Here is a 19,952-nt window from a genome sequence, read left to right on the forward strand (position 1 = left end):
GCATAGAAACACTGAAAAGCTTGCTTTTTATGCACAGACTGGGGTGTGTTGTCTGGAGAGCTGAACCTGAAGAATGCCACAGAAGTTACCACAGATTAAATACAATTTTGTGGAGGAGGTGAAGGACTGTATTAACAGGTACCACCTACAACTAAAAACATACAAACACAGTTGAGCCAGAGGCTCAAAGAAGCAAGGGAGGAAAACCTCCAGACTATGAACTCAAAAAGACTATGGGACGCGATGTGAACTGCCCAAACATAAAACCCACAAATGAATCTTTGCATGTTGTGGATGAACTGGCTGAAGCAAATGAGCTGTATGGTTTTATAAGCAAGGTCCTTAGGCAAAACAATGTCAACAAGGCCACAGGTCCAGATGGCAAATGCAGATGAACTGGCACCTGCCTGGTGCCTGATTTCCCAGCCTCCCTATATTCTCATACTATACCAATACAATGAAAAAAGGCAATCATCGCACCTATCCCTCACAAACCCTGTCCACAGGGGAATTAATGATTTTTTAAAGAAGCTCGTGGTGAGTAAGCTACAGCTGGATGTAGCCCCAAAGCTAGATGCCTACCAGTTTACATGCACACACCAGAGAGGCACTGATGATGCAACCAACGGTATACTGCACTTAGTGACTAAACATGTTGAAAATCGTTGAGTTTGTAGACTTCAATTCAGCCTTTAACACCCTGCAGCCTCATGTTCTCCTGAAAACACTGCAGAAAATGAATTTCAACCCCTTCATTATTAAGTAGTACCACTGATTTCTGACCAGCCGCACCCAGCAGGTTAGGGTGAACAAGACCTTGTCTGAACTCTTGACCATCAACACCGGCGCCTCCCAAGTCCTGTTCACCCTCTATACCAATGAATTACATGATTGGTGGTTTTCATACAACCATAAGAAAACAGAGGACATGGTTTTCGACCCCACATTCATAGGAGACCACTCACAGGTTCATGACAAGAACTCTTACAGATACCTAGGCATACACAGCAACCACAAACTCACACGGGTGTCTGTAGTTGGGTCAAACAGCAGCTACACTTCCTTCATAGGCTGAGGGTCAAAAAGCCTAAAAGTGCTGCTCCTTGTCCACCATGCTGTAGTTGAGTGCATCCAGCCTGGTTTGGAAACCTCAGGGTACTGCTGAAAGCCCCAATTACACGGATGACACAGAGAGCCTTGAAAATCATGGGAGTCAAGCAGCATCCCATAATCCAACATCAGATAGGCCCAAAAAAATAATTCAGACCCCACCCATGTCCTTCACCATGACTTCCAGCTTCTACCCTCAGGCAGACACGTCAGAGTTCTCCAGTGCAGGCTGAACTGCTTTAAAACTCCTTTGTCCCCCTGTCCATCAAAGCCCTAAATGGCAAGTTAGCCAGAGGCTACCCCTGTAAAGCTGCTTTTAATTTTCAACTGTTTTGTATTCACTGTACTACATGTACATTATATCATAACTATGTTGATACGGCTACTTACTCGTACAGCACATCTCTCTCTCTCTCTCTCTCTCTCTCTCTCTCTCCAATGGTGATGTTGCAGCCTGTAGCTCCCTCAAATGTTGCAAAATTCTTACTGATGCACTTATTGCCTATGGAAGCATACATTATAAATGTGAAACATTTTTCAAAATGGTCATTACTTAACATAGGCTTTCCAGAGTTCAAAACATTGCATTGTACATTCATATCTTTAAAGAAACCTTGCACTTGCAGACTCATTGGTTCAAAAAAGTAATTTATCATGAAATACCATAGGAACATTCATTTAGATCGCCCACACACAAGATACTGATAGTTTCACTGTGTAGTGCACAATAATTATATATTATACTACAAAATATGTGATACATGTATCATTTTGGTACTAAACGTAAATACGTCACTGTAAAAGTAGAGAAAATAGTAGAGGCACAGTAGAATCACTGAAGAAAATCTGACACAAGAAATACAATACAGTAAAATCACAACATACTAGGTGAATCAATGCAAAATGATCAGCTACAAAAAAACTACAGTACTGTATAACGTCAACTGCAGGGTTCCTCACCTAGCTTATTTTAAAAAGCAAACAAAGGATGGATTACTGTACTTCAGTATTTCCATCAACCCTGTCTTGTGGATTTGGCCACAGGTTCTCATCTACATCACAATTACTGTAATGTTTTCATTAGTCAGTTTTTTAGTTTTCATCAGTCTTGGGAAGAATTTGGTGAATCCAGGCCTGACACATCTATGTCCTGGAGAAGAGTGACTTGTTCTTGAGGGTGCCGAGCATATACCTTCCAGCTTCATGTGGAAAAATTCCTCAGTTGGATTAAGGACAGGAGAGTATGGGGTAGGTACAGGGTGGTAAATTGTAGATGGGTCTGAAACCATGCTCGCACCGTCTGAGCACGGTGGAATCTGACATTATCCCACAAAATGACATACGACACGCCATCAGCAGGTTACAAGGACAGCTGCATTACATGATCAAATACGAGGTCTGCGTCCCACCACACCATCTTCAGATATAGCTGCACACATGGTGATGTTGACTGCGGTTCAGTAAAGAGCTGGCAGGATTGGCAATGCAATTACAAGGGCAAATCTGAAACATGGTCTGGAAAGGTGGTACATGGGACCATGGACACAGTGTCTGAGTACAGTTTTACATCCACGGATAATGTTGTCCAGTTGGTTTTCCTGAAACTTTAACGATCTAAACATGGAATACTGTTCATCAGGTTCCATAAAACTATGCATTAAGAGCAATGAATCAATTAGGGGTAGCCCGGCTAGTCCGACACGCCCTCAAAACCGCCGGTGGAAAAACACTGAGCTACAGCACACACCTCTCCTCTCCCTTCCAAACACTAGCTACCCTCCAGGCAGTCAGTGGACATAAAGTTATTACTGTGATGTAGAGACAGAGCTCAGTTAAAACTTTATGGATGAAAGAAACAATTGTTACAGATTAATAACTCACCACTCTGAAACTCCAGTCCATGTTGCAAAGCTGGTAAGGGGATACACAGCTGAACCGTGTTTACCGGCTTCTCACTGACCCGTCCTACTCTGCTTCTGATTGGCTAGTAGTCCTTAACTAGGAACTGCGCATGTGCAACTCCCAACAAAGATCATTTAGAGGCAAGATGTATCACTCCATAGCTAAAACGAAGCCTTCAACACAGGGTGAAAAGAGGAGCTGCAGCAATGTGTAGTATGACAAAAACATGTTTTTTTGAAAAAAATGCTCACTGCTCAGAACATGTTTCAAGTATCCGGCCAGACCAGCCAGATCAAAAGGACCGCAACATCGGGGCTCCAACCTGATGACTACTGTGCAGCGCCTGGCTCCAAATTACGTGACCAAAGCAAGATGGCAGTCTGGCTTCATTTTTATCCAGTGGGAGAATAGGATACCAGACCCAAAGATGGTGCCTTTGTATATGTAACTATATATGTTTTTATTGCTGGCCCTGCCCCTAAGTTCCTGCTCGGCCATAGATATTCATTGTGATGACATTGCAGATTTTTAAATCTGCTTTTCTCAGCTCAAGGAAAGTTTTACAAATATAAAACCTCATGGATTAAAAATCCATAATAGAAAGGGTCATAGAATCACAGTTTTACAGACATCTATTAGCAATATTGCAAATCATCAGGCAATGTTGTCTACAATGTGTCTCAAGGAATGAGATCTATTCGAAGCTTTTTTGTTTTTAGATACTTTATAGATCGAATATTTGAAGTTATATAATAAGGGTATTTTAACAAATGTCCAGCAAGTTTACACAACTGGAAATAACTGGCAGTTCACAACAAGAGTTTGTCTAAAGATTATTTACTGCTTGCCATAGACATAGCAAACATAGCTCAATCTTGTATCACTAATTTGCTAATTTGATACCAACCAATACCAACAAACTCTCTCAAAGCGATGTAAAAAATCCTCTGTGTGGAGCAGATAGTGCAGGTTTAATTTTGATCCAGCAGCTGGTAGAGATCAGGCACCAACAGAAAGTGGAGACGTGTCGTCCATCTTTATATATAGTCTATGGTATATTAATTGTAGCGTGTGATTTTAAACAGATCCCAGACTGTTACATAAATTTCGCCAGCATGTCCACATCCCCACCAGGGGGAGCAATATGCTGGACCATGTTTTCTGGCAGCTACAAAATCCCCATTTTGGTCGGTCAGATTATATTTTCCTGTTTCTCCTGCTCACTTACTCCCTGATCCCGAGAATCACAGGCTACAAAAGTAGGAGCACCCCGATCATTTGTGAGGTCATGTCCCCAGATGAGCTTAACACACTTTATGCTAATTTTGATGTCTTCAACAAAGAGTCAGTTGTGAAGAAGACCGGCCACTGTCAGTATCCCCAGCAGATATGAGAATAATCCTGCTGCGAGTGAATAGGAGTAAAGCTGCTGGGCCTGATAACATCGAATTTCCAAGCGAGCTGAGGCGATACTAAGATGTGACGTGTATACACGGCAGACTACTGATTGGTCAGACAGAATCGTCGCTATTCACTGCATCATCATTGCGCACGCCAGACAGAGGCCAGCAACAGAAAGTTTTATATTTTACAATTTTCATACTTTATTTCATCACTAAATCCACTTTTGAGAAGTTTTGAGGTGAGAAAGCCATCTGTGTAGATTTCGAATATTGACAGTTTTACGAGAAGTGATGGTAGAACAAAAATGTGCTTGAAAGTTTTCGGAAGTGGCGGCGGGGGCAGCCTGTGCCAACCTGCGGGATGAGCGTGTGAGACCAGCCAGCCGCCCGCTCACAGAGCCCTCTGCTCCTGCCGTTGCACAGACCACTGCAGCAACAACGGCAGAGGAAAACACAGCTGGAAGGTTTTCATACCGCTTATCTGTCTTTACATTCTGAGGAATGTTGAAACATTTTAACTTAAATAAAGAGAAAATTGTGTGTGGATCACTGGTGTGTGTGTAACATTGAACCTTACGTCGTTGCTATGATGACCAGCTACATGAGGGGTACTATCTCTGGGTACTATCTGCAATGGAAAGCGGAGCATGGCCAAAACGAGTCGAGTAGAGGCGAGTTGAGCTGGTACTGGTAATGGATAACGGAGACCTTTTGCTACGTTTGCACCTCCACATCCAGACTAAGACGGTGAAAACGAGACCTAAAACAGACAAGTTTGAAAACGCTTCCAACCCCGTTTTTCGTTTTGAAATTCCAGAGGACATTTTAGTGCAGACGGGCAAAAACGAAGGACGCTCACGCTTGGCTCGTGATTGGGTCTTATAAGTCATGCAAAGCAGACACACGGTGCTACTGACAGAGTTTTTGACTTGGTATTTTTATTAAAATATTCTGTACAATGCAAATAACACTTATCTGCCTACACTTTGCATGTGCATGTTGCCGTTTACTTTGTGATGACTCGCAGTCTGTTTTCCGCCGCCACAGTGTTACATTCAGTAACAGTCCCAGCTCATTATTGGTCCATGCAAAAAATCTGGTCTTATTCTTTATCTGCATTACTTTATTCTTTCGCCAAATCTTCAATAACTACAGAATAGACCATCTGCTTCATGTTTACACTGGCTCGGCCACTAGATGTGCTAAAACACTGGTGTAGACGGAGATAGTATTCGTTTTAATTCTTCGTTTATAACTTAAAACGGAGTAGTGTGGATGGGGCCTCACTGTCACAGGAGAGTTTTCTCACCTGCTTCAAGACAGCCACCATCGTCCCTGTACAAATCTGCAGTGTCTAGTCTGAACGACCACTGTCCTGTGGCGCCCACCCCAGTCTGATGAACTGCTTTGAGAAATTGGTTCTCCAGCACATAAAGAACAACATCCCAGTCAGCCTGGAGCCTCACCAGTTTGCTTTCAGAACCAATAGAAGCTCAGAAACAACTGTATTTCTTATGGAAACTTAAGAAGGCAAAACTCCTGTGCGAAGTTCTTCTTGTTAACCTTTACAGAGGAGCAATAAAAAGAAAGGAAAGTAAGCATCCTGACTGGAAACATCACAAACTAGCATGGGATGTGCACGGCACAGTTCCGGAGGGCTCTGCAGTAGGTGATTAAAACCACTCAGAAGATTATTGGTACCCATCGTGCATTTGTTATGCTTATGATCAAAAACTAGCAAGTCAACAACTTTACATAACAATATCACTTACTCCAACAGAAAGAATGCAAGCTCGGTGCATGTCTTGCAGCCTTTTATGTCTTGCAGCTTTTTTTGGAGCCAGGTAATATTGCCCAGCCCTGACATGACACTGCAGCAGTTATTTTATGAAAAGTTACATAATGTTGCATGAAACCTGAGTGGCAAGCTAGCCAACAAAGCTAGACAGCAACTGACACAAAAGTACTTGCACTCAGTATGTTATTTGGTAGGTTTGCTAACATCAACTCAATGTTAAAAGTTCTGTGTGTAAAATTTAGTGGCATCTAGTGGCGAGGGTTGTGAATTGCAACCATCTGTCCAGTCGACCACTGCCCCCTAACCTTTCAAGGAGTGTAGGACAGCTACGGTGGCTGACACAGCACAAAAGGTGTGTCTTCTGAGATAGCAGAGAGTGGCCAGTCAAGAAATTAGTTTTTTAAGGTATATTTATTAAAAAAATGATATTTACTTAATTATTCAGTAAAACCATATGTTATTGTGACTTGGCCACTGACAGATAACATGGAAAATGTAAGCCAAGAGTGTGAAACACTGTCGCTGTTTCTGCACCACAGTCCATTATAAACCACACATTAGATAAAGTTTATACAAACATTGACAAGGGAAACAAATTCATTCTCTCTGTGATTATGGACCCTCGCCAAAACTGCCCGCCAGCAATAATGGTCAGATCATGGTGCTTTGATAGCGGCAAAAATATAAATAAATAAATACTTCGATAGCGGAACTGAAATAGATCTCAGTCATGGCAGCAACAGTTACTCACATAATCACTTCCTCTTTAGGGGTTTTGCCTTCAAAATAAAAGTGCGAGAAGCTTGTTTACTGTAATGCAGTATTGGAGTTGAACTGAGCTTTTACTTGAAAAATTCTGAATGACACTAAAAGAGTCTGTAGCCTGCTTGACAGACCTCTGAAAGAGCCATCAGAAAACATGATTCCCCTAATTGTCCTCTGCCTGGAGACACTGGGGAAATGAAAAAGCATCCATAGGTTGATGGATGAGGATCAAACAAAACAAAAACACTACAGCACACGCTGTAATCCATTTGTTGAAGAGAGAAAAACAAAAAGTTGTATCAAGGTGGGATCAAACTCTCAACCCTTGGGTTGTGGGCAGTACTGCACCTTATCAACTGAGCTAACTAAACAACATGTTGATGCAAGTCAATATTATGGCTTACATTCTCATCCACCTTAATGGTTGAAAATATTGCTCTGATGCAAAACGTATTTGCAGACCTCTGCAGTATATTAATACTACTTCGTCTTCTAACATACAAATTTTTCCAGAAGTAGAACAAGAAGATCGTACTGACGAAGCACTCTGTAGCGCTGTTTGTCCGTTTTCAGCTACTGTAGAAACATGACAATGCAACGTGGCAATGTCCATGAAAGGGATTGCCCGCAGTCAGGGGGGCCGCCAGGAATTTTGGGCCCCATGACAAAAAAATCTAATTGGACCCCCTCTGCATAGCTGTTGTCACTACATCTCTAGGACTTAACTGTCCATCAAAAGCTTTACATAACTAATTATAGGCTTGCAACTGTCTGGCTTCCCGTAGTTCAATACTAGTACTAACACAATATTTACTGCTGTGATTTGTACATGCAAGCCTGCACACAGTATGCAGTTCACTATTTGCTTCTCAAATAAATTACCCTTCATGATGGGAATAATAAAGTCTGTATCTATATATTCTATATATTATATTAGTCATTTAACAGCCATAATTCAGTCTAAATGAATGTATCAAACTGGATTATTTTAATATTGTCTGTAACTTACATGCAGGTTGAGGTAGGCTGTCCATCATCCAGTATAGACAGAAAGTTATTTTATTTATTTCATAATGATCATTATGTGAGAAAATAATTTGTGTTTGAATTTCTGTCATTAATATCTTTTTGTAATGATAAAAAGAGCAAGAGAGACCGAGAAATCCCCACAGAGTCCCCTTCCTCACTGGGACAGGGAGGATACAGTTAAGGGGACACTGGGGAGCTGCTGACTCATCTGTTGTTAGTCTGCTAAAAGGGGCAGGGACAATGATTTAATATGAATATCTTGCTAAACCTTTCCCCTTCGCTGTTTATATGTTGATGAAATGAAGGCTAACACTAGTCTGTAGCTAGCTAGCTTGTTTCACTGTGGACATTAAGCCAACAGGTTCTCACCACTCACAGACTAAAGGCTGCCCACCTTTCTTGGTGAAAAACTGGGTTACAGATTGACATCCTTTCCTTTGTCTTTCCTCTCTCTCTTTTCTCTCTTTCCTTTTTTGAAAAGCTAGGCAACATTGTGATCACTGTATTTCTGCCGCATCTACTGACTGTAACTAAACACGTCACTGATGAGTGCGCTGAGGCAGGACCAAAACATTTCATGCAGATACAGGGGGTTGGATGTTTATTTTTTTGTCAATGGGGATTTTTTACTTTTACTGCCAAAAGCAAGTAAAAACAATGAGATCATTCATTTAATTATTATATTTGAATATATTTATACTCAATGATGATGGTTGATATCATGTATAATATAATATAATTTGATATTAGTTTATAATTATTTTTTGGGGCCCCTGTCAGTCAGGGGCCCTTGGAATTGTCCTAACTTTTCCCCCCATATGGTGCCCATGCCTGCGGTTATGGAGATATAAATGGCTCATTCTAAGGTAATAAAAAGATAAAGGTTTATTATGTAAAGACTTTATACACCACTGAAAACATAGTTAGGGATGTTATATTGCATTTCTGTCAATAGATCCTCAGAAATATTACACACTGGACCTTTAACTCAAGATTTATAGCCAGCGGTGAAACAGCTGTCTGTGAAACCTCAGGCTGATTTTGCTCATGTCGACAACTTTGCTAATAAGCTAATATGTTAATTACTTACTAGTCCAACAGCAAGAAAAGAAGGCCACCTTGGCATCTGTCCTACATACTTTCAGCTATTTTAGCTCTCACCAATGAGTAAAAGCCGGTTCTATCTCACATAGGCTCCGCTCTACTTGACTCTATGAGTACAACCTCCCCCAATCACATGCACGCACTTGCCCACTGAAATTTTATCGTGCATATAGCCGACTAATAGGACGTCGCTACCGATACGTGCGTGACGTATAAATAGCAGTGTCCCTACTGCCTCAGCATCCTTTTTTCTTCAGCAAACGGCGAACTGGTCACTGAATTCACCACCTCCACGGATGGAGTTGCCACTTCTAGAAAATTATCTTTGCACCCGGGCGAGGTGACCCATGTCCTGCCTGGACAATAATTCCCCACCACCAACCCCATCCCATTGAGCTAGCTGTGTTGAACGCGCCGCTGTGCTCACCGACGCTAAGCTAACGGATCGCCCTGCGACCCAGGCCGCTCTCCCGGTCAGAACCGAGTGAGAGGGTGGGTGAGGCCTGGGCGTTCACTTTGCTAGCCTGACCGCCGAGTCCGCACGGCCATGATGGTCCGCTTCCATGACGTGACAGCCCAGAAACAAGCTGCTCTTACCTTGGAAACTGGGCAATGCAGCAGTCGACTGTAACTCTGCATTCCCAGTTGCTAGCTCACCAGCAGTGAAAGCGTGTTACATAAACAGACACGCCACCCTGCCGACATCTCTTTCGCTGAGCGTTCAGAGCGCAGCTAGGCTAGTCCGCTATAGCCGGAGAAAGACAGCCAAAGTCAGGTCTCTCTGATGCACACCACCAGACCCCCTCCCTCTGTTATGTGTCCAGCATGCAATTATTTGTGTTTCATGTGCTGCTTGTGTACACACTGAAAATGCTGTGAATGTTCAACTGCTTAAATACAGTACATTCCTAAAGAGTATTCTCCTCCCTACTGAACCCCCTCCATCTTCGGCTCGGTGCGTAATGCGCTTCAGTCTCCACAAAACTGCACGTTCACCAATGCTAAGCTAATGATCCGACCTACGGCCCAAACTGCTCTCCTTGCTCAGCTCGAGAGAGACAATGGGAGGGCATGGGTCTTTGCTGCGCTAGTCAAACCACTGGGACAGAAGCCCTCGTCCCATGCTGCTCTCCTGGTGGCATCCGAGCAAGACGTTAGTAGGACCTGGGCTTCCTCCTTGCTAGCCGGCTGTCCGGCCTGCTCAACGGGTCGCCTACATTGCCTGGCAGCCGAATGAAGGGCTGTTGCCATGATGGTGACACAATGCAGCAATGCGAGCTAACTCTGTGTTCCCCGTGCGCTCACAACAGTGTCCATGGGAACACTGCTAGCTCACTGACAGTGTGTGTGTGTTCCTAAAACACACAACCGCATTGTCAACATATGCTCAACCGAACCAGCGCAGCGTTCAGGTTGTTCACGTGGACACATTTTCATGCAGAATGGCGACGCCGCTGCATGCTGACAAGCTGAGTGGACAGCATTCTGAGACGAGGCTACTCTCTTCAGTTCTGCTGCATACCACCAGTTTTCCTGGACATAATGGAAGCCAGTCTATCCTCACAAGAGGAAGTGGAATTCCTGGCCGCTGAGATCCAGCAACTTCTGCTGAAGCAGGCTATCTTACATGCACAGAGGTCTTGCTCCATGTACTTTTTGGTCCCAAAAAAGACAAGAGGCTTCTGAGCCATTCTGGATCTCTGCCACCTGAACCAGCATAATGGACAAAAGGGCGTTTCCATATGGTGATGATCAAGAAACTGCTGGAGCAAGTGCAGCCCGGCAACTGGTTCATCGACCTGAAAGATGTCTATTTCATGTCGAGGTGACACAGTAACAGGGAATTTCTATGCTTCTCCTCACAGGGGGTAGCCTACAAATACATTAAGCTCTCCGTCAACTACTCGCTAGCCCCCCACATGCTCAGCAGATGCATCGCACTGCAATCGTTGCACAAGAAGGGCATGAGGGTTCTTTTCTACTCACGACCTCATGGTCATGGAGAGATTGAAGCCTTGAGTGATCTCCACACAGCCCAGTTGATTTTGCACCTCAACAGCCTGGGGTTGCGATGAATTGGGAAGAGAGCTCCCCCCAGCCGCTGCAGCGAGCGGAGTATCTGGGGATTGTGCTCAACTGCAACAATCCAACAGTGTATCTGTTGAGACAGGCACGTCACTTGGTGGTCCACAGGCAGCAGCTGCGAAAGCATGCTGTTCTTGAGCCTCAGGGCAGCAGTCCATCAGGTGGTCCCTCTGGGCTTGCTGGCTATAATGTTGGTTTGCCAGCCTGCATCTGGACCTCAAGAGGCAAAGGTGATCTATGGTGACTCCCGCCCTCCCTTCAACTCTGGTGCAGGAGGACCTGCGGTTCTGGGGGTCTCTTGCTGTCTGGCAGCGCGGGTGCTACTCGGCAGGGTGTCTTCATCTGTGTCAGTCTTCATAGATGAGTCTCTCACTGGATGGGGAGGGATCTGCCAGGGGTGTGCAGTGAGTGTTGTGGCTCCCTGAGGAGAACCGAGGGGGCCACACATCCACAATCCACTCCAGGTTGTGTTTCTTGTGTGGTGGTGTGTTTCCTCCAGCGCGTACATCAACAGACAGGGCGGAGTCCAATCTATGGCTCTGTTGGCGCTGGCAGGGAACCTATGGACGTGGGCATCAGAACACCTGCTGTCTCTGAAAGCCCTTCACATCCCAGGCTTGGAGAAGGGGCTGTTGCGCTGCTGCTATCTCTCCTGTGACGGGGGGTTTGGTGACAGAACAGTCTTCACCAACCACCGCGTGATACTCTTTCTGCTTGTGTTGGGGCTCTAATATTTGCACCTTATGAGCCCCTGGAGCAGTCCTCATTGAAAATGCTATCTCTCAAACAGCCCTACGCCTTGCTGAGTGAGCTGTGTGTCTGTCGGTTCACCCCAGCTGCATGCTGGTTCTTGGTGTCCACAGTGTAGCCAGATTGAGACAACACTCCTCCTTTGTTCTTAAGAACATAAGGAGCATGTTCAGGTCCAGGACAATAAATCTGGATGCTTTCTAACTCCCTATCCCACTTAGAGTGCAGGGGGGTGAGAGTGCATCTGTTGGGTCCATGTGTGCTATGCTAACGTCCTATGTAGAGCACACAGCCCCCATTCGATGCACTGGTCAGCTATTCGTCTGTTTCAGTGATAGTGCAGTCAGTAAAACCCTGTCCAAGAAGAGCCTGGCCAGCTGGCTTTGTGAGTGAATCTCCCAAGCCTGTACACAGGCAGAAACAGACCCACCCTTACCGGTGCATGCACATTCCACTCGGAAGTGTGGAAGTGTCTACGACCCTTTCTCAGCGGGGTGTGTGTCGAAGAGATCTGCACAATGGCATCTTGGCCCTTACTGTGCGTTTCTATCTCTTGGATCTGTCGGGCTCCTTCTCGGGATCCTGCTCGCAAGTGCGACCTAGGATCTGAAAAGTGAGGATCTGGTGACTACTGGGTGTAGAGGGGGAACATACAATGGGCACATTGCCACTGATGTTTCAGTGAGAAGTCAGGGCAGTCCAGGTGTTAATGGTCAGGCCAAGCCCCTATCGGTCCAGCGACCTTCTCAGGGGTGTCCCACCATTCTGTCACTAGGTGATGTTGTGGTCAGGGTTTTGGCTGGCCTGTGGCCGACCGGGTTGGCGTGGTGGACTTTGGCTTGTCGCGGCTAGGGCGGACAGTCATCGGGCTCCACCCACTGTACCCAAAGAGTCCAGTAGAAGGCGGAGCCTGTGTGAGATAGAATTATTAGATTATGATATGGTAACCCAGGTTCTATAAGCACAGGCGGAGCCCTCTACCGATGAGCCCTGCCGTTCTGACACCGTCTGCTGAAGAGGTGGTCAGATGCTGAGGCAGTGGGGACATTGCAATTTATACGTCACGCACGTATCGGTAGCGACGTCCTATTGGTCGGCTACGTGCACGATAAAATTTCAGTGGGCAAGTGCGTGCGTGTGATTGGAGGAGGTAGTACCCATAGAGTCCAGTAGAGGGCTCTGCCTGTGCGCTAGGGTTACCATATCGTAACCTTCGTTTTAATATTTACTCTTGCCTGGTCTCTTGCTTGGTCACTTTCTCTTTTTTTCTTCCTTGCTTCTTCCAGCAACGTCTTCTTAATATGGAGCTAGTTTCTTCCAGTCACATTGTACATTGTATACTTATTGTTTCTGCTTATAGCTTGCTTGCTGAAGAATTTTGTTGGTGTGATATGGTGCCGTACAGCACTACGCTGTTCTCGCAATAGATTTCGTGCCCGGGATTTTAATGTTACATAGCGCTATACCAATTGCCCTGGGCCCAGAGTGACAATGAAAGTCAAAGTGTACAAGTCAAGTCAGTGTACCATCAACATGATTTAAAAGCTGTTATTTTGAGATAAAATCACTACTTAATGTGGCTTTAACTGAAAATCTGTGATGTTGGGGTGTTGGCACAATGCAACATCTATGAAATTTCACACATGCCTGTGTCCATACACATCATTAAACACAGGGGCCCTGCCCACTAGTTAATGGCCGCTGCATGGGTTCGATGAATAAAAACTGGAACTCCAGCATGCAATTATAATGCTAAGATTGTTTTTTTTCATATAAGGTTGGAGGCATAACAAAGTGTAGATACACAAAATAAGGACATTTTCACAATTGTATGTATCTTCTATTTCATCATGCATGAATTTATTTTGATGCATCTACATCATAAAGCATTGTTTTGTTCCACTGTGGTAACTTGGCGGCAAACACTGAAATTTTACTGTGTACAAGCACTGAACTATGAAGCCAATTTAAGTGCTGCCTGGCATAAACACCAATCGACTTTATGCCCAGAAAGAGGAATAATTCTCTTAAGAGACACAAACTGACCTCAACACATTTACCTGTCATTAAATATTTACCTGCATAGTCAACTTGAATCTGTTTGTGTACAATGGTGCCTTTCAAAGCTGCTTTCTTTAGTGCACAGGGTGTCATTCTATTGATGTAGCTTTTTATCGCATCATAAGTAATGACCAAACAGCTGTAAATAGCACAGGTACAACTATTAAGGCTGTAGTGCCTGAAGACTTAGGTCTACATCACAACCCTAATGATTCCAGCGCACACTAATGATAGACCTTGACTGGATCAAAGAGCCAGGAGTGGAAGGAGGACGAGTGGAAGGTGGTACCATCCTCACTCAGTACTTAAAAAGATAAAAGCTTCTTGTGTGTGTTTAAAATGTATGCTACAGTGCATGAAACCTATATATAGGTCTCTCTTGATATCAAACATCTCAGAGATGTGTCTTTTAAATCCTGGGAGCTCTTAGCTGGGAAATCCATGCTCATGTTGTCTGTGCTAGTGCAATGTTAAATGGCAGGGGCTGCTAGGGGCAATGAGGCACATACAAACTAAAGACAGCCTGCTGAGAAATCCTCAATTTAAAGGGTAAAAAGCCTGGAGAGCACTGTGCAGAACAAAAGACTGATAAGCCCATATTATAGACACTGACACTGCAAACTGTATCCAGGGCAAAGCCTCATTACAGCAAAACAGTTCCATGCACATCCTCCAATCATCCAGGGAGGTGTTGAAGAGAGTCCCAAACATTTCTCTTTAAATCTTTAATTTTAATAGTATTGTAAGTGACAGAAATATAATTTTTGGTTTCAAATACATTCACAGCAGAAGGAGATTATCAGGAACCCTGGGGGACTGTATATTGTGATTTCCTTTCATTAAATCCTACTGCCATCTGAATCCAGCCAACAATTATTAATCCCTTAAATCCTAATGGTGACCAGTGCATGTGTCTGTAATACAATAGACAGCTACAGATGATCGGATGCACCACTGTTTCTGGTGTTTGATGTTGGGATGTTTGCACTATCCCTTTCAACTGGTTTCCAGATGTAAAAGTTGCACCTGGTGTACGGCTGGTTTTGAATTCTAATATTCAGGTGCAGTGGGATTTTAGGGATGAGTCTCTCCGAAATAGTTTTTTCACTTCAGTACCTTTTGTCCCAGTTTCTCTCCTTCAGGTGCTGCTCAAGTTTGGTATTTTGTTAGCTTGCCTGCTTTTGTGGCCAAGGCAAAGTGTCTTTTACCCGTAGACCACTGTTTCAAATAATGACATAATGAAGCATTGACTCTCAATTGAATGAACTACAATACAATGTGAATATATTATATATTAATATTAATAAAAATAATAATGTGTGTAATAATGTGTGTGTGTAAGAGATGTATACTTACAGAAATGAGTGGTGATCCACTTTTGTCAAAGAGTCTAGTCCTGTTGGGCTGCGTTAATGATGAATGTGCTGATAATTGTCGGCCTTGATGTGTCAGCTGTGATGAATAGAGGGATCCATCAAGTTCTCTTCCCGGGTAAGGAGAGCGTGCTTGGCGCACATATGAGCAGCAGAGCTGGGGTGACAACTAGCGGATTTTGTTCACAGCATCTCGTGGGTGCTATCCAATCCTCGGGCAGGGTCGCGTCCTCAGTGCCAGCCCCTGTAGAGACAGAGGAGGTCATCCCTCTGGAAGAATGCTGCTTCTCATTGCAAAAACAAAGGCTGGGATTGTCAAAGCTGATGGCAAGGGGACGGGGTGGAGGAGCACCCATGGCCAGGGGACTCGGGACAATAGAATAATCACATGAAAAATGTCACAGTGCCACAAATGGAATTCTTACTTGGGGATGAAGCAGGATTTGAAAAACTGAGACAGCCATGCCTAACGTGGGGGTTGTTTATCTGAGGCATATACAGCTATAGTCCTCTAGTCAAACAGTAAGGACATTTCTATTCATTTTGCTTTCATTTCCTGAAAGGCAAATTAAGTCGAGTGCATTCTTAATAGACCACTATGCTTGAAAAGTCTAATAATGGGACAGGGTAAAAATATGCGTCTAATCTAAAGAACCCCACAGATGGAGAGAAGGCAGCAGTGTGACAGGCAGTACTGCTCATATCTGTAATGAAAGAGGATGGTAATATTTTGGCATGTGACAAAGTGCAGTGGCTATAAATGATGCTGCTTATAGCAGGTGGTTTAAATGAGTGACTATGGCCTTTCAAGCTTGTGGAAGATTAGGTCAGTTGAAAACACACCAACTATATTACAGTCAGAGAAATGCTTATTTGTTCACCAGCTTGACAGCATTCTGAGAGCCCATGTCAGACAGGACTTATCATTGCAGGAAAATCATGTATAATTCCACATTCACATCATATCAATCAGAACGCATAACGCATAGCGAAAACCATTCATGCCAGAGCCCAGCTTGTAGAATAATCAGTGACTTTCCAACAGCGATGATATCTGTCATTTGGTGAAAAGATATGTCAACAAACCACGGGCAACACAGCTGCAAAATCACCTTTGCTGAAAGTTATAATTTAATAAAATCCAATATTAGCACTAACAGAATGATTTCAGCCCATTTAAAATGAGCTTTACATATGTTTTTATCTGGTTTGAATTGTTAATGAAATGCTACAGATTTGAAAGGCAGGGCTGGACTATGGCCCTGGACTTTTTCACAAGGGACTTCCTCTTCTCCCTCAGATGTTCAGCACCACCTTTAAATTTTGTTGTCTTTTTATTTGTCCATCTTGTTCCACTTCGCTATTTCTCCAAATGTCACCACTTGGGATGGGAAAGGGGTGGGGCTGAGTGAGAGAGGCTGACAGATGTAATACCCAATCAGCAGTGGGCCGTCAGCCCTCTTGCCCGGGCCAGTCAGCCACACTGGTGGATAATCAAAGTAGGCTGACAAAACATCTCTTGCTGTTACAGTATACAGTACACATTTTGGCAGATGCACTGTTTAATGAAGGCCTTTTCTGAGCCCAAAAGCCAGGGGTTTAACGACAAGACTGAGCCAGCCCAGCATCAAGATAAAAAAATCCAACAACAACAAAACTATTTGTGTTTGCCCAAATTGCCCAGTCTGCCAGATGACCAGTCTAACCCTGGTGTAACTGAAAAGATGCTATTTTATGATGTGTATCTGGTGTGACTGGCTAAGGGGAATAACGATCTAAGAAAAATGTGTGAACACTTCCAAGTTGGAATATGGTCGATATGGCGTGAATGCAGTGTTACTAATATGATTAGTGATGCTCTGTTACATTTAAATGTTACATTTAGCACTTGCTAGTGAGCCTGCATGCACAACATCATCGCCTGGAACTAGTGCAACTCAATGGATTTAAGCCTTCCTCCATGTTATTAGTTACTGTGTTTGACAAATCAAAATGTCCATCATGAGGAAGATCTATGAACAGTTTAATATTTATTCACGTGAAGATATTTCACAAAACATCATCCTAAAGGGTAAACCCAACATTAGATGATTTTTGACCAGAATCAGATATTATATACTGAACATATACAGCTAGCAGGCTCCAATTGAACCAATGATTACCAGGTGATCCGTAGAACAGTTGGTCCATTGATGCTGACTCAGTGAGTCTATGTGCTGTCCTGTTTCCAAACAACTTCAAGTCAAATGAAGAGCTTTCAGCTTTAAAGCCAAACATTTTTAAGTAAAATCCCAGTGCCTGCTGTCAATGTCCTCTAGCTGACGTCATCACAGTTACTCATACAGACATATAGGCTACAGCCTGTCTCTCTGCTGATTAGCTTAAAGGTAACATAACCTGCCTAATATTAATTTGGTTAGGTGGTAGGTGGATTGGACAGAGCCAGGCTTGCTGTTTCCAGTCTTTGTGCTAAGCTAAGCTAACTGGCTGCTGGCTACAGCTTCACATTTATGGTCCAGACAGGGGCATGGCATTAATCTCATCATCATCATCATCATCATCATCAGGTCTTGGCAAGAAAATACAAATATGTCAAATTACGGAAAGACTGGATCAAATCTACAAATTTCAAATGAACTGCATAATATTATCAAAATAACATGTGAACTTATGTTGAGGGTGGTGCTGTAATTTTAAAGAGGTTGCTCAAAATGATTAACCCAAAAGTAATTACTACCCAACTCTGCTCAGATTTTCAGTCTCTGTTAAGGTAGATGCAAAATGTTTGTTATCATTAACATGCTAGTTCACGTGGCTTCACATGTTAACCATTTTTGTATGTTGATAATTATATCAAAGCTGTGTTTCTGTGTGTTGTTTTGGAGCTCTTCTGCCCCCAAGTGATCAACAGTCAGGCAATGCAAATGTTAAACACTAGCGTATGCAACAATTTAAACCCTACAAATGAAGCTGGCTTTTTGATAGAATCTTGGTAGATTTGGTTGCTTTATATTTACACCCACAGATGTCCATGACTGGTCAGTACACAGTATGTCTGCAGTCTTCTGCTACACAACACTATCACCAATATGCTGGAATATCACATATTCTATAAATGACTTAGTTTGTGTCTCAAATGGAATGAAATTCGGCTCCTTTCTAATGACCCTCATCTCATTACACAACCCTGGGTTATAAAATGACAAACAAATCTACGTTGTACATGAAAGAGTTTTAATTTTCTAACTTTGTATTATATTTGCTCTGTAAAGCGACTCTGAGTTCGTGAAAAGCGCTATACAAATTCAATTTATTATTATTATTATTATTTCTTCGAGCACAAGCTCCATGATGTGTTATCATTATCCTAGTATCAAATAATTCAAATAAGTCAACTTTTCTTGGATATTAAATATACTATTTTGATATGTATGCACCTGACCAACCGTCTGGGGTTACATTGCCTGAGTCAGCCTTATTTTTTCACAGGAAATGTGCTGTTTATTCATGCATTTGTTATTAGGCAGCAGAATAAGATGATGCTTACAAACAGCCTTTCATGACCAAGAGTATTAGCAGCATTATGATCTGCAGTGCTATTCAAAATAATGTGCGCATGTAAACAGATTCACTGTAAAAGAATAACTGCTCTCAGCTCAACGCCTCTTCTCCGACTGGTGTCTTCATAGCCAGCAGAAACCCAACACCTGATATCGACCCAACAGGAATCATTTCTAAACAACGTGTCATAATGCTGCCTTGTCCTCACACGACACTATGCAGAGATAGAAACGCAGCAAGAAATGTGTTGATAAGAAGAAGATCATCTGAGTGAGATGACCCAGTACTACAACCACTATGAAAGGAGAACTATCCACCGATAGTTCTCCTTGTGCTCTCACTTTTCTGTTAATTAATCACTTCCATCCTTTCATTAATATTCTGTCTGCATCTGTTTGTGTGCTGAGACCCCGAGAAATGCCATTCAGTCTTTGACAGATGGGTGAATGACGAGACTGTGATGCAGTTTCAAAGGTGTCACATACAGAAGAAAGTGTAGGTGTGCTATTAAAATGCAAATCATTCAAATTCAAATTCAATTAATAGCTTCTTAAGCTGGCTGTGGCAATATTGATATTGAGTGCGTGGGTCCTTTGAAAATCTTCTGAGTGATAATTGTGACTGCAACAGCTTTATCTTTAGTAGATACACAGGTTAACACGCAATATGACAACATGTTGCTTTTGGACCCTGGCTTCACTTTTATTCAGGGAGGTTGGAGGGACATCAAGACATCATGTGTGCTTCATTAGTTTTGGCGGTAATGCTTTACGGTCCCCAGTACAGTGAAGTTCTTCCCATATTGCAGAGTGATTTGCTTAGATAAAGGACCAACATGGATGAAAGGTTTGACATTGATGTCAAACATCATGATGTTTAGAAATCCACAAGCCACCTTAAAACGATCTGGTGCAGCTGCATCATGTTGATTTCAGTCTGACTTTGATGATGAATGCACCTTATAGACTTGTTAGGACCCCTCACACGCGCTCTCTCTCCCTCACACACACA

The 19,952-nt window shown here is 43.2% G+C and overlaps 1 protein-coding gene across 2 annotated transcripts in view; it reads right to left on the reverse strand.

Annotated features, from left to right (window-relative positions):
- Positions 1-15,420, reverse strand: part of b3gat1b (beta-1,3-glucuronyltransferase 1 (glucuronosyltransferase P) b) — a 23,076-nt gene extending 7,656 nt beyond the window's left edge. Inside the window, exons 1-2 of one of the 2 annotated variants that reach the window (XM_046041056.1) lie at positions 2,992-3,039; positions 1,501-1,612 (exon numbers count right to left, since the gene is read on the reverse strand). The gene's annotated coding sequence lies outside the window, so the exon portion shown is untranslated. Of the gene's footprint in view, positions 1-1,500; positions 1,613-2,991; positions 3,040-15,363 lie in introns of those variants that run through there. The other variant, XM_046041058.1, reaches the window with a different exon arrangement.
- Between the last annotated feature and the right edge of the window lie 4,532 nt (positions 15,421-19,952).

Source organism: Micropterus dolomieu, linkage group LG23 (genome assembly GCF_021292245.1).
Source record: "Micropterus dolomieu isolate WLL.071019.BEF.003 ecotype Adirondacks linkage group LG23, ASM2129224v1, whole genome shotgun sequence".
NCBI classification, from domain to species: Eukaryota; Metazoa; Chordata; class Actinopteri; order Centrarchiformes; family Centrarchidae; genus Micropterus; species Micropterus dolomieu.